At 46.8% G+C, this 16,241-nt stretch overlaps 1 pseudogene; it reads left to right on the forward strand.

Moving 5' to 3' along the window:
• The first annotated feature begins 1,228 nt into the window (after positions 1–1,228).
• LOC134912423 (5S ribosomal RNA) lies at positions 1,229–1,348 on the forward strand (annotated as a pseudogene).
• Positions 1,349–16,241: the final 14,893 nt, after the last annotated feature.

The raw sequence follows: 16,241 nt of genomic DNA on the forward strand, positions 1-16,241 counted from the left end.
GACTACATGCTGCACTATCTTGGAGAGCAGCGGCTGCACGCGGATCAGAGACAGCAGCGCTAAGAAAGCAGCTGACAACCTCTCCACACCCTCCACACTGAAGTCAGTATACGGCTTCATTTCCATCGCACCTCCGGAGCCATTTACCAGCGGTAATTGGCTACAGACAGCTCTTACAGCAGGATTGGTATTGGTATCGTATGAACACATACCTTACATCTAAAAACTTCTCAGTATATTTATTACAGCCACATTAGGGTATTAATCCGCCTTAAATCAATGCACTGAGATGTTGCCCATGTGTGTGTATATATATACATAGATATCTAACAGTTTTCCGCTGGAGAAATTGATATTATGTGAATGCACTGAGATGTTGCCCATGTGTGTGTATATATATACATAGATATCTAACAGTTTTCCGCTGGAGAAATTGATATTATGTGAGTAATTTTTTTCACACAAAGCCTTCATGTGCCTATCATGGATAGGTTAAGTCCTATAACTATCTGAATATCATAGTGCATGTGCATATTCTGGTTGCTCCAAGAGGTGCTGGAGCTGTGTGGTACCCAACAGGTATTGGGTGGCAGATTATTGTACAAAGAATTCTTAAGCTGTGGTTTAGCTTTAATTTTGTAACAGATTGCTATATAATTATCTTCATGTACATTACTGTCTGCTATGGTTATTGAATAACATTTTCAGCTGTTTATCTGCGCTCTTTCTCTCATTATAGCCTCTCTGACACATTGTAAGAATTTTCTTGCAAATGTATGTTCAGGCTTTAGAGGCTCACATATAGTGAGAATTCGGATCGGTGTGCGTGATATAAATTATTAGAGTCTATATGTACTGCATTTCTGATGTTGAACACACAAACCAGTACATAACAATTATGACAGCAACAGGATTGCTATAATTGTTGCCTCACTGTATATCACCACTTTATCCTGGCTATGCAAGTTGACGCCCTTGCATAGGATTTTTTGCATATGATAATTGTCCTTATCGTGATTTTGCTAAATTGCACAGTGGACATCTCTGCATATAATTATTGCACATGATAATTGTCCCACTACCATTATCTGGATTTTGCTATAATTTCACTCCTTTTTCATGGGCATAAGATAAATACAGATACTGAACACACGATTGATCTAGATCGCTTTGGATACATAATTTGGGCGATACGGGTATTGGGATTGACTGAACTGGCGGATTAAATAATTGCGGACATACCCCGCTGGCGATGCCCGATCTCGTCTGATCTTGGAAGCCAAGCAGTGGAGGGCCGGGTCAGTACTTGGATGGGAGACCACCTTGGAACACCCTGGTACTGCAAAAAATTATTCCGCCCGATCTAGAGTGATCCCCAATAATACCAATTGGCATTCGGTTCTGTATGACTTATGATTTTACTCTCTACGTCAAAATAATCCTGAATAGGATTGCTGTAGAACAAATGATGGTCATATATTACACAAAGGCATTACTGTGATTATAGCAAATCCATTAGTCCCAAGATTTGGATTTCCGGTTCTTATTGTGGTATTGAAAACCACATGAATTATTCTTAACATAAGTGTTATATTTTCGCGTAGCTATATTATTCACGTACAATTCACTCCTATAATCACCTTTTATTAATGAACAAATAAAGTTATGTTTTATCAGAATTGATTAATATACACCTATTCCTCTGAATTAGAGTGCTCCCACACAAGAGTCTACTTTCCAACTTTCTTTTGTTGGTTTTTCTTAGTTGATACTTCTCTGACTCTCGGGAGCATCACTGATAACAGCCCTACCCCCGCCAGTATAAATATTACAGTGTATATATGAGTGTAAGGATGTGCCATTGCGGGGGCGGAGCTTCTTCCTCAGGCAGCCAGCACACTACTCAGCTCCATTTTCTCTCTCTCCTCAGGCTGCAGAGAACACGCTGGTCCTCTCCTCCACTTCTGACAAGTACAGGGTGCTATTAAGGGGGGACACAAAGCGATTGTGGTGCGTTGCATAGCGTATATTACTATTTAAAAAGCGCTGTCAGGCTGTGGATATACTGTGTTCACAGCAAATACTGGCGCTGGGATTGTGAACTGGCTGCTCCTATCCTGAGTCCCTCTGACAGATTTTACTGTGGGTCTGTCCCCAAAATAATTCCCAGTGTGTCTGTTGATGTGCTGTACACGTGTGAGGCATGTCTGAGGCAGGGAGTTCCTCCCCGGAGGAAGCCATTTTAGGGACACAGAGTTGTAATGTGGTGGTGCTACCAGCACACCAAGAGCCTGCATGGGTGAAAGAGATACGTGACAGTATGCATCTGATTAACCGTAGATTAGATAAATCTGAATCTAAGGCTGCATGCTGGAGAAAATCTGTGGAAGATGTGATTTTTCAGGATGCTGTTATTCCTTATGCGGGCGGCCCCTCTGGGTCACATAAGAGACCATTTGTAAATGTTGTAAACACTGATACCGACACGGATTCTGACTCTTGTGTTGACGATAGTGAATCCAGAGAGATAGATCGTAAAATGGCAAAAAATATACAATATATGATTGTGGCTATAAGGGACGTGTTGGAGGTTACAGAAACCACTCCTGTACCTCAGGAGAAGGCGTATTTATGTAAGGAAAAGAAATCCAAAGTCACATTCCCCCTTTACACGAACTAAATGCTCTGTTTGAAGGGATGTGGGTGAATCCTGATAAAAGATTTCGTATTCCCAAAAGGATTCACATAGTTTACCCTTTCCCGGCTGAGGACAGGAAAAAGTGGGAGTCACCCCCTGTGTAAGACAGTGCACATTCCAGGTTGACAAAGAAAGTAGTTCTCCCTGCTTCTGGCATGGCATCTCTTAAAGAACCTGCAGACTGCAAAATGGAAACGACATTAAAATCCATTTATGTTACCAGTGGTACACTGCTCAGGCCCACTATTGCCTGCGCATGGGTGAGTCGCGCTATTGAAAAATGGTCAGAAAGCGTGTCATCAGAAATTGACATGATTGATAAAGATGAGATACTCCTTAAATTAGGGAATATCAAGGATGCTGCCGCCTACATGCTGGAAGCAATGAAGGATATTGGACTCTTGAGTTTACAGGCCGCTACCATGGCAGTATCGGCTAGGCGGGCGTTGTGGATTCGCCAGTGGAACACGGATGCAGATTCCAAAAGAAACATGGAGGCTCTCCCATATAAAGGTGAGGCCTTATTTGTCGATGGCCTGGATGCGTTAGTCTCGGCGGCTACCGCAGGTAAGTCGACATTTTTGCCCTCTGCGCCTGCACCGGCAAAAAAGACCTATCACCCGCAAATGCAGTCCTTTTGGCCCAATAAATACAGTAATACGAGAGGTACCCCCTTCTTTTCAGGTAGGGGAAGGGGAAGGGGAAAGAAGCCCACAGCGGCTCCAGGTTCCAAAGAGCAGAAGTCTACCCCTACTTCTGCCAAATCCCCAGCATGACGCTGGGGCTCCCTTGCGAGAGGCCGCTCGGGTGGGGGCACATCTCAAACTCTTCAGCCAGGGTTGGATTAAGTCTGGCCTGGATCCCTGGGTGTTGCAAATAGTATCCCAGAGATACAAACTGGAGTTTCAAGACGTTCCTCCATGACGATTTTTCAAATCGACCTTGCCAGTTTCTCTGCCAGAGAGAGAAGCAGTAACAGCGGCAATCCAAAAATTATGTCAAGACCAGTTTATAGTCCTGGTACCGTCGTTTCAACAAGGAAGGGGTTTTTATTCCAGCCTCTTTGTTGTTCCGAAGCCGGACGACTCGGTCAGACCGATCCTAAATCTAAAAGATCTGAATTGTTACCTAAAAAGGTTCAAGTTCAAGATGGAATCACTTCGGGCAGTGATTGCCAGTCTGGAGGAGGGGGACTACTTGGTGTCGGTGGACATAAAGGATGCTTACCTGCATGTTCCCATTTATCCTCCTCACCAGGCTTATCTGAGATTCGCGGTCCAGGATTGCCATTACCAATTCCAGACGTTGCCTTTCGGTCTCTCCACGGCGCCGAGGGTATTCACCAAGGTGATGGCGGAGATAGTCCTCCTTCGTCAGAAAGGAGTCAATATAATTCCTTATCTGGACGATCTCCTGATAAAGGCGAGATCCAGGGAGCAGTTGTTACAAAACATATCACTCTCTCTGTCAATACTCCAACAACACGGGTGGATCATAAATTACTCAAAGTCACAGTTGGAACTGACGACAAGGTTGTCTTTCCTCGGGATGATTCTGGACACAGAAGTTCAGAGAGTATTTCTTCCGCTGGAAAAGGCTCTGAAAATCCAGAAAATGGTAAAACAGATATTGAAACCATCAAGTGTGTCGATCCATCAGTGCATTCAGTTGTTGGGGAAGATGGTGGCGGCCTATGAGGCCATACAGTTTGGCAGGTTCCATGCCATAGTATTCCAGTGGGACCTGTTGGACAAGTGGTCGGAGTCACACCTACACATGCACAGAAAGATAATCCTGTCGTCAAAAAACAGGATTTCGCTCCTGTGGTGGATACACTGCTCTCACCTGCTAGAGGGACGCAGGTTCGGGATTCAGGACTGGGTCCTGGTAACCACGGATGCAAGTCTCCGAGGCTGGGGAGCAGTCTCTCAGGGAGAAAACTTCCAGGGACGTTGGTCACAACAGGAAGCCTGCCTCCACATAAACGTTCTGGAGCTAAGAGCCATTTACAACGGCCTTCATGACCGTCCCGTGCAGATCCAGGCGGACAATTTAACAGCAGTCGCGTACATAAACAGGCAGGGTGGAACGAAAAGCAGAGCGGCAATGGCAGAGGCGACAAAAATCCTCCGCTGGGCAGAAAAACATCTACAAGCTCTGTCAGCAATATTCATTCTATGAGTAGACAACTGGGAAGCAGACTTCCTCAGCAGACACGATCTCCATCCAGGAGAGTGGGGCCTCCACCAAGAAGTCTTCGCAGAGGTGACAAGTCTTTGGGGAGTTCCTCAAATAGACATGATGGCGTCTCGTCTCAACAAGAAGCTTCAGAGATACTGTTCCAGGTCGAGAGACCCTCAAGCAGTAGCAGTGGATGCACTGGTGACCCAATGGGTGTTTCCGTCAGTGTATGTCTTCCCTCCACTTCTGCTGATCTCAAAAGTACTCAGGATCATAAGAAAAACAAGGGTTTGAGCAATCTTCATTGCCCCGTACTGGCCAAGGAGGGCTTGATACCCTGATCTTCAGCAGTTACTCATAGGAGATCCTCGGCCTCTTCCTCCTCGAGAGGACCTGCTGGAGCAGGGGCTGTGTGTGTACCAAGACTTACCGCGGCTATGTTTGACGGCATGGCTGTTAAGCACCGTATCCTAGCCAGGAAGGGTATTCCCGAGGAGGTCATCCCCACCCTTATTCAGGCCAGAAAGGGAGAAACGTCAAAACATTACCACCATATTTGGAGAAAATATGTATCTTGGTGTGAATCCAAGAAAGCTCCTACGGAAGAGTTTCACTTAGGACGTTTTCTCCATTTTTTGTAAGATGGTGTGGAGGCGGGCCTCCAATTGGCATCAATCAAGGTCCAGATTTCGGCCTTGTCAGTGTTCTTCCAGAAACAATTGGCCTCTCTTCTAGAGGTTCAGACTTTTGTGAAAGGGGTTCTGCACATCCAGCCTCCATTCGTGCCTCAGTGGCACCATGGGACCTTAACGTGGTATTGCAGTTCCTTCAATCGGATTGGTTTGAGCCTCTACAAAAGATAGAGTTGAAGTTTCTCACTTGGAAAGTGGTGATGCTTTTGGCTTTGGCATCCGCAAGGCGGGTGTCTGAATTGGGGACCTTGTCTCACAAGAGCCCTTACCTGATCTTCCATGAAGATAGGGCAGAGTTGAGGACTCGTCAACATTTTCTTCCGAAGGTGGTTTCATCTTTCCACATAAACCAACCTATTCAAAAAACCAACCTATTGTAGTGCCAGTAGTTACTGACACATTCACTGATTCAAAATCTCTAGATGTGGTTAGAGTTTTGAAAATCTATGTCGCTAGAACGGCTTGTATACGGAAAACAGAGGCTCTGTTTGTCCTGTATGCTCACAACAAGATTGGGTGTCCTGCTTCCAAGCAGACTATTGCACGTTGGATTATAAATATGATTCAGCAAGCTCATACTACGGCTGGTTTGCCGTTACCGACGTCGGTAAAAGCCTACTCCACTAGGAAGGTGGGCTCATCCTGGGCGGCTGCCCGGGGGGTCTCGGCATTACAACTTTGCCGAGCAGCTACTTGGTCAGGGTCAAACACATTTACTAAGTTCTACAAGTTTGACACCTTGGCCGATGAGGACCACAAGTTTAGTCAATCGGAGCTGCAGGGTCATCCGCACTCTCCCGCCCATACTGGAGCTTTGGTATAGACCCCATGGTCTTGATGTCGTCCCCAGCATCCTCTAGGACGTATCTGAAACTGGGATTTTGATAACCTACCGGTAAATCCTTTTCTCCTAGTCCGTAGAGGATGCTGGGCGCCCGACCCAGTGCGTACTTTACCTGCAGTTTGTCAGGAATCGGCGGTCTGCTGCGTCTCACCTACCAGCGCGCTGGTGTGCAGGCCTCTGGAGGTCATGGCCCCAGTCACGGCTGTATGGATGTGCTGACTGCGAGTGTCATTTCCTGTGTCGCTGAGTACCCCTGAGTCTGGTCCTGCGTTTGTGTTCTGCTGTGTGCCGGCTTCCGGTCCGTGTGGATGCTGCTATGATTCCTGCATCTAATCCAGCCCTGTGTTTCCAGCCAGAACACTGCGACCAATCACTGCAGAGCAAGGGGTATAAGTTCCTGTCCATGGCTCACTCTCATCGCCTCGGACAACGAGTCACATACCCTGTGTCTAGTTCTCCCAGTTCCTGCGTTCCTGTTTCAGCGATCCCCTGTGGATACTTCATTTGTTCCAGCTTCCATTTTTACAGCTCTCCTGTTACTCCGGACTTCAGCTACATCCAGCTTCAAACCCATCAGCAGTAAGAGACTCTCCTCAGGTGTTCTTTCTCATTACTTACCTGTGCACTAATCGTCAGCATACCATCTGTGCAACTCAGCCGCATAACATCTACTGGCTTAGAGACTGTCTCCTGCTTTAGCCTTAGTGTGGCTATATGGACTTGTGCTTTACATAGACTGTGAGTTATTCATATATTCCGGAGTTCTGCTTTCCTAATCATTATCAGTTTACCCTGTGTTACTCAGAGACTGTGTATTTCCAAATACTACTGGAGTTCTGTTATTTCATCTGCATTCATTATCAAGTTATTTACGTTCTGCTGCAAGAGACTTTTATGTTATTTGGATTCAGTTACCTGTCATAGTTTTCCACATTACCAGTTTCCATTGTATTCAGTATTATACCATCTGCTTTGCATTAATAAATATCAGCGCTTATGCGCAGGACTTTTATATTGCCTCCCCGCTTTATACATCGCACCAACACTGACCCACTAGCGCCCCCGCCGGGTACAGACAAAACCAGAGACCTGACAGTTTGTCCGAAGCCCATGGACCTGGACGGTGGTCAGAGTGTGGGGTCAGGGACACTCCAAGGCTTAGTGTCACGACTAGATGGTCAAGAGGCTGCGCAGCAGCAGATTATACAATACCTGCAGGAAATGTCTTCTCGTTTAGATACTCTGCAACAGTCATTTCCAACTTCAGCTCCTCCAGTGTCCTCATCAGTTTCTGCTCCTGTTCCTAGTTCCATAGTTTCTAGCTCTCTAGTTGCTTCTATTCCGATGTCTCGCATCCATCTTCCTACACCAAGTAAATTTGATGGTAATCCTAAAATGTGTCGTGGATTTTTGAATTAATGCGAAGTCCACTTTGAATTGCAAACACAGAACTTTCCAACACCTAGAACAAAGTTTGCATATATTGTCTCTCTGTTAGCTGGTTCTGCTCTGAATTGGGTCTCTCCGCTGTGGGAGCGAGCAGATGCACTACTGAATAATTATACAGAGTTTGTTGCCGCATTCCGACGCATCTTTGAGGAGCCTGGGCATACGACTTCTGCTTCCTCAGACCTCTTTCAGATCCGCCAGGGAACACGTACTGTGGGTCAGTATGTCATTCAGTTCCAGACATTGGCGTCAGAGGTGAAGTGGAACAACCAGGCATTGGTTGCTGCCTTCTGGCATGGTCTGTCTGACCGCATAAAGGATGAATTGACTACCTGAGATCTACCAGAGCAACTGGAAGCCCTAATCTCTCTATGTGTCAAGTTGGATCTACGTTTACGCGAGCGAGCCTGTGAACGCTCTCGAGGTGATCTTCGCAAGCACCGAGTTATGCCTCCTGTACAGTCTCCACCTATTACTGCTGACGAACCTATGCAGGTAAACAAATTTCGTTTAACACCTGAGGAGCAGTCCAGAAGATTAAAGGAAAGACTGTGTCTCTATTGTGCTGCTGATGGTCATCTGATTGGTTCCTGCCCTGCTCGGTCGGGAAACGCCAGGTCCTAACTTGCAAAGGAGGAGTCAAGTTAGGGACCTTGAAGAAAGCTCCTTCATCTCAAGACTTAATATTGCCTGTCACTTTGGAAATGCCAGATGGACTCCAGTCTCTGTCCGCTTTAGTGGATTGTGGTGCTGCTGGGAATTTTATCACACAAGCTGCAGTGGATAGACTTTCTCTCCCAGTGTCAAAGCTGTCTCATCCGGTTTATCTTACTGCTGTAGACGGAAGCCGTATTGCTGAAGGATCCATCACTCAGCAGACCAAGTCGGTAGTTCTGGGAGTGGGCTTCCTGCATTCTGAGCTCATCAAATTCCTGGTCATACCAAAAGCTACCTATGAGATTGTACTGGGTATGCCTTGGCTTCAATTGCACAATCCACAATTTGACTGGTCTACCTTACAGTTGACGGCGTGGAGTCCCTCCTGTCTCCATTCATGCTTAGCTCAAGTATGTCCAATAAAATCCACAAGTGTAAAGCCTCAGTCTGGTCTTCCAGAGGCCTATCAGGAATTCACTGACGTCTTCAGTGAGAAAGCTGCTGATGTCTTACCGTCTCATCGAGAATGGGACTGTCCCATTGATTTGGTCCCAGAGAGCAAGCCACCTAGAGGGCGAACGTACCCTCTTTCAGTTCCAGAGACTCAAGCAATGAGCGAATATATTAAGGAGAATTTACAAAAAGGGTTTATCCGTCCATCTTCTTCCCCGGCCGGTGTGGGATTCTTCTATGTTAAGAAAAAGGATGGAGGACTACGCCCCTGTATTGATTATCGGGGTTTAAATGACATCACGATTAAATACAGCTACCCGTTACCTCTCATCACAGAGCTGTTTGACAGAGTCAGAGGTGCCTCCATCTTCACGAAACTGGATCTTCGCGGGGCTTACAATTTAATCGGGATTCGAAGTGGTGATGAGTGGAAAACCACCTTCAATACTTGTGACGGCCACTACGAACATCTAGTGATGCCCTTCGGCTTGAGTAATGCCCCGGCTGTGTTCCAAAACTTCGTCAATGAAGTATTTAGAGATCTCCTGTATAAGTGTGTGGTAGTTTACCTCGATGACATCCTGATATTTTCCCACGATTTAGTTACTCATCGCCAAAAGGTAAAAGAGGTTCTTCGACGTCTTCGGCAGAATCATCTGTATGGCAAACTATCTAAATGTACGTTTGAAGCTTCTTCAATATCTTTCCTGGGATACATTATTTCCGGAACAGACCTTCAAATGGACCCAGCTAAACTAGAAGCCATAGAGAACTGGTCTCTTCCAACAACACTCAAGTCAGTTCAACGTTTTATTGGCTTCGCTAACTACTACAGGAAGTTTATTAAGGGCTTTTCCACATTAATAGCCCCAATTACCTGCCTAACCCGAAAAGGGGGAAATCCTTCCCAATGGTCTGATGAAGCGCTGTCTGCTTTTCATAAAATAAAACAGGTTTTTATTTCAGCTCCCGTGTTACAACAGCCAGATGTCAACAAGGCCTTCATCTTGGAAGTAGACGCCCCAACGGTTGACGTGGGCGCAGTCCTGTCCCAGGTGGGCTTTGATGGTAAGACTCACCCTTGCGGGTTTTTCTCTCGTAGATTGTTGCCCCGCAGAAATGAACTATACCATCGGTGACCAGGAGCTGTTGGCAATCAAATTGGCCCTTGAAGAATGGAGATATCTGCTGGAGGGTGCGAAATTCCCTATTGCCATCTACACGGATCACAAGAACCTTCTTTACTCGAAGGCAGCGCAGTGTCTGAATCCCTGACAAGCAAGGTGGGCCCTATTCTTTTCTCATTTTGATTTTAAGTTGATGTTTAGACCTGGCTCACAAAATGATAAGGCAGATGCATTATCTCGCTCTATTAGTTCAAATGAGGAATCATCTCGACCCATATTAAATCCTGTGGTGTTCGCAGCTACAGGGGTATCCCAAGTTCCACCTCCAGGCAAGATGTTTGTCTCTCCTGAGCTTCATCCAAATCTCCTATCCTGGGCTCATACATCTAAATTTACTGGTCACCCTGGAGTCTTAAAAACTTTCAAGTTTCTGTCCCAAACTTATTGGTGGCCTCATATGAAAGTAGATGTTCAAGAATTCATAGCTTCATGTCCCAAATGTGCTCAGCACAAAGTTCCTCGTCAGGCTCCTGCAGGCCAATTGCTACCAAATTCCATTCCCAAGCGCCCCTGGTCTCATTTATCAATGGACTTTATTTCAGACCTTCCTCCCTCTAATGGATATGATACCATCTGGGTAGTGGTTGATAGGTTTTCAAAAATTGCACACTTCATCCCACTCATGGGGTTACCCTCTGCTCCAAAGCTGGCACAGTTATTTCTTCGTGAAATCTTTAGGTTACATGGACTTCCAACAGAAATAATATCCGACCGTGGTGTACAGTTTGTGGCAAAGTTTTGGAGGGCTCTGTGTTCCGAGCTACAAGTCAAACTTAAGTTCTCTACGGCCTATCACCCTCAAACAAATGGGCAGACGGAGAGGGTAAATCAAGAGCTTGAGACCTATCTAAGACTGTATATTTCCTCTTCACAGGATAATTGGGTAGATTTATTGCCTTGGGCGGAGTTTGCTCATAATTTCCGTTATCATACTTCTACAGATACAACTCCTTTTTTCGCAGTTCATGGTCAACATCCTAGAGTACCGGAGTTCCAAGATTTACCCGTCATAGACGTGCCTGCAGCTGCTTCTGCTCTTCAGCGGTTCTCTCAAATTTGGAAGAAGATTCATCTATCTCTTAAAAAGGTTTCTCAGCGGTATAAAATGTTTGCTGATCGAAAGAGACGAGCAGTTCCCAGTTTAAAGCCAGGCGACAAAGTCTGGTTATCTACTCAGAATCTCCGTCTCAGAGTTCCTTCGATGAAATTTGCCCCACGGTTTATAGGACCATTTCCAGTAGAAAGTGTTATTAATCCGGTGGCTTATAAATTAAAACTGCCTTCCTATTTGAAAATTCCCAACTCATTCCATATTTCTCTCCTCAGACCACTAATTCTCAATCGTTTCCAGAGAGCGCTTCCAGTAGGCCCAAAGGTACAAACTCATCGGGGCGTGGAATACGAGGTGGAAAAGATCTTGGACTCTCGTCATCGCTACGATCATTTGCAATACCTAATTGACTGGTCTGGATATGGTCCTGAAGAGAGGAGTTGGGTCAACGCTACGGATGTGCACGCTCCACGGTTGGTGCAAGCCTTCCACAGACTCTTCCCTGCCAAGCCTCGTGGGTGTTCGGAGTCCACCCATAAAGGAGGGGGTACTGTCAGGAATCGGCGGTCAGCTGCGTCTCACCTACCAGCGCGCTGGTGTGCAGGCCTCTGGAGGTCATGGCCCCAGTCATGGCTGTATGGATGTGCTGACTGCGAGCGTCATTTCCCGTGTTGCTGAGTACCCCTGAGTCTGGTCCTGCGTTTGTGTTCTGTTGTGTGCCGGCATCCGGTCCGTGTGGATGCTGCTATGATTCCTGCATCTAATCCAGCCCTGTGTTTCCAGCCAGAACACTGCGTCCAATCACTGCAGAGCAAGGGGTATAAGTTCCTGTCCGGGGCTCACTCTCATTGCCTCGGACAACGAGTCACATACCCTGTGTCTAGTTCTTCCAGTTCCTGCGTTCCTGTATCCAGCGATCCCCTGTGGATACTTCATTTGTTCCAGCTTCCATTTCTACAGCTCTCCTGTTACTCCGGACTTCAGCTACATCCAGCTTCAAACCCATTAGCAGTAAGAGACTCTCCTCAGGTGTTCTTTCTCATTACTTACCTGTGCACTAATCGTCAGCATACCATCTGTGCAACTCAGCCGCATAACATCTACTGGCTTAGAGACTGTCTCCTGCTTTAGCCTTAGTGTGGCTATATGGACTTGTGCTTTACAGAGACTGTGAGTTATTCATATATTCCGGAGTTCTGCTTTCCTAATCATTATCAGTTTAACCTGTGTTACTCAGAGACTGTGTATTTCCAAATACTACTGGAGTTCTGTTATTTCATCTGCATTCATTATCAAGTTATTTACGTTCTGCTGCAAGAGACTTTTATGTTATTTGGATTCAGTTACCTGTCATAGTTTTCCACATTACCGGTTTCCATTGTATTCAGTATTATACCATCTGCTTTGCATTAATAAATATCAGCGCTTATGCGCAGGACTTTTATATTGCCTTCCCGCTTTATACATCGCACCAACACTGACCCACTAGCGCCCCCGCCGGGGACAGACAAAACCAGAGACCTGACACAGTTTAGTTATTAGAGTTACACAAGTTGTGTTTTCTTGGTTTGAGCATGTTGCTGCATTTGGTTCATGCCTGTTGGTGTGTGTTATGCTGAATGCCATGTGTGCGGCATGGTTGAGGGTGTGAGTTGGTAGATATCTCACCACTAGTTTAGTAATTCCTTTCCTCGAAATGTCAGTCTCCCTGGGCACAGTTCCTACAACTGAGGTCTGGAGGAGGGGCATAGATGGAGGAGCCAATTCACACCCAATGAAAAGTCTTTAGAGTGCCCATGTCTCCTGCGGATCCCATCTATACCCCATGGTCTTGATGTCATCCCCAGCATCCTCTACATACTAGGAGAAAAGGATTTACCGGTAGGTTATCAAAATCCTATTTTTGACATCACAAACCCACCCAACGTTCACCCAGCCTGCGTTTTTTCTGGCACGCCTGCGTTTTTCCGAACACTCCCTGAAAATGGTCAGTTGCCACCCAGAAACGCCCACTTCATGTCAATCACTCTGCGCCCACCAGTGCGACTGAAATGCTTCACTAGACACTGTGCAAAACTACATAGTTCGTTGTGCCCGTACGTCACGCGTGCGCATTGCGCCGAATACGCATGCGCGGAACTGCCATTTTTTTGCCTGATCGCTGCGCAGTGAACAAATGCAGCTAGTGATCAACTTGGAATGACCCCCAATGTACCTTAGCAAATGTCCACCTCCCCGTGCAGCTTGGTGAGTCCCATGTGCTGATTTTGCTAGCCGCTGCTTCCTCTCGTCTCCTCCATCTTGCCGGGCGCCAGCGGCTTGGTGAGTCCAACATGGGAATGTAGATACAGTCACTACAGCCAGGATAAATGCTGTGTTTTGCTGCTTCCTGTGTGGGCCAATCTTGGAGCCATGGAGACCGTGACAGCGCCGGCGGTGATTTAAATGTGCCGCCGGCCATGAGCCAATCGGAGCTTGTCGCCCAGCAGCCAATCAGGGGCCACAGATATGGCCGCTCCTGATTGGCTGCCAGTCCTCGAGTTCCGATTGGCTTGCTGGCGGCCAGCAATACACTTAAAATGGCACCGGCGCTGTCACGGTCTCCATGTCTTCCCGCAGTTAACCACCGTATGCACCAACAGCTGGGAGGACGGAGAGAACAACAATCGCCCCCTGCTGTATCCGCCAATGGACCCGACCACTGACCAGGCGACAGCGATTGTAATGTGTAGGCTGCGGAGACCAGAGCACGCCACCGATCTCCGGTCCCGGCAGCCCAGCACACTATCAGCGTGGCAGCGGTGCGGGATCCCAGCACTGTCTGCTGCTGCTGCGGGATGAGGTGCTGACAGCGCAGGGTGATGGCGAGAGGCGGCATGGGCACAGCGGCTGCGGAGAGTGGTGTGGGCATGGTGGCGGGCTTTACCTTCAAAGCAGAGTTTGTCAGCGGGCACGGCTTCCCGTTTCAAAAATGCCGCCGTAGCGCTACTTTTGAAATTAAGATGGCCGAGAATAGCCAATCGTGGCTCGCCGCGTCATCACCCAGCCCCCTTGTGCCGGCTAATATTTGCCGGCACAAGGCAGCGGATGTCAGTCTGACGGCGAAGAAGGAGCAAGGAAGAGCTTCAGAAGATAGAAGACACTGGGGAAATCCTGGATGGGTGGCGGCCATGCAAAAGAGCTTAACGGACGCCGCCCTCCAGATGAAGACACCAGGGAAGTCCTCCAGGTGAACGTGCTGGATAATAAAATACTAAAACAATCTGTGTCCTGTATTTATTTTAATATTTCTTCAACAAGGGGCCTATAGATATTAGCGGGCCCTTATTACCCTGCATACTGGTACTTGTGGTTTTCCAAGTACCAGTATGCAGGTGAGGCTTGCTGGGACCTGTAGTCCTTCTGTAAAAGAAAATATTGTATGGGGTGCCAGGGATAGCCATGGGCTTCAGCCCTTGCCTTTGCTGCCTTGGAGAGGGGGACACCTTTATTGGGGGGGTCCCCACTTCTACAGGAATCCCCAGTTTGGGCTGACTAGTTAGGGCGATGGATGCTTTGGCCATGGGACCCCATCAAGTGTTTCCCCTGGCTGTGACATTACTCCCCTGCTAGTGGAGCCCGATGCTGGTTCTGAAAATATGGGGGACCCATACTCATTTAGTTCCCCATATTTTTAGAGCCAGGGCCAGCTCAAAGAACCTGGTGCTGGTTCATTAAATATGAGGGACCCCTACATGTTTTGTTCCCCATATTTTTTGGACCAGGGCTGGCTCAAAGAGCCTGGGGCTGGTTATGCCTTTTGGGGGGGACCCACATTTTTTTCCCAGAGCATTGAAATGCTCCCCCCCCCTCCCCATTGGCCATTACAATTAAATACATTTGTCATTAATATATCTCCCTTCTCCCACGGCCAAATAATTTTTTATCGCAGAATTGGTCACAGATTGGTCTGCTGAAAAATTGGATAAGTGTGTACTGTAGTGAGGATTGGCTGTAGAATCTGCGAGCAGGTCTGCAGAAGGATTGTGTAAACAGTCTGATCTCCCAGGGATTGGACAAGTGTGTACCCAGCTTTAGTAGGACAGTTGGCTGCATTTGGTGAAGAAGGGGGTCTGGAGAGCCCGCTTGAAGTTTTATAGAGAGGGGGAGAGTCTGAGTGGGAGATGTAAAGAATTCCAGAGAAAGAGAGCAACACATGCAAAATCTTAGAGGAAGGAGAGGTGGCGTGCATTATTGGAGCGAACAGGATGGGTGGGAGTGTAAAGGGAGATAAGGTCGGAGATCTAAATGGGAGGGCATTGGGTGAACAGCTTGTAAGAGAGGGGATGTGTACATAGTATGTTTGGTGAGGAAGATGAGCTGGGCAGCAGCATTAGGATGGATTAGAATGGAGAGAGCCATTTGTCAGGGAGGCCACATAGGAGTAGAGATGTGCACCGAAAATTTTTCGGGTTTTGTGTTTTGGATTTGGATTCGGTTCCGCGGCCATGTTTTGGATTCAGACGCGTTTTGGCAAAACCTCCCTGAAATTTTTTTGTTGGATTCGGGTGTTTTCAAAAACCCCTCAAAAAACAGCTTAAATCATAGAATTTGGGGGTAATTTTGATCCTATAGTATTATTAACCTCAATAACCACAATTTCCACTCATTTCCAGTCTATTCTGAACACCTCACACCTCACAATACTATTTTTAGTCCTAAAATTTGCACCGAGGTCGCTGGATGACTAAGCTAAGCGACCCAAGTGGCCAACACAAACACCTGGCACATCTAGGAGTGGCACTGCAGTGTCAGACAGGATGGCACTTAAAAAAAATAGGCCCCAAACAGCACATGATGCAAAGAAAAGAGAAAAAGAGGTGCACCGTGGTCGCTGGACGGCTAAGCTAAGCGACAAAAGCACCTCAATATCACAGGAATTATTCATTCTAATCAATGGTATTATTGGTCCAAATCACTGGAAGAAAATGACAAAATCACTGGAATTATTCGTTCTAATCAATGGTATTATTGGTCCAAATCACTGGAA

This window comes from Pseudophryne corroboree, chromosome 4 (assembly GCF_028390025.1).
Source record: "Pseudophryne corroboree isolate aPseCor3 chromosome 4, aPseCor3.hap2, whole genome shotgun sequence".
NCBI lineage: Eukaryota > Metazoa > Chordata > Amphibia > Anura > Myobatrachidae > Pseudophryne > Pseudophryne corroboree.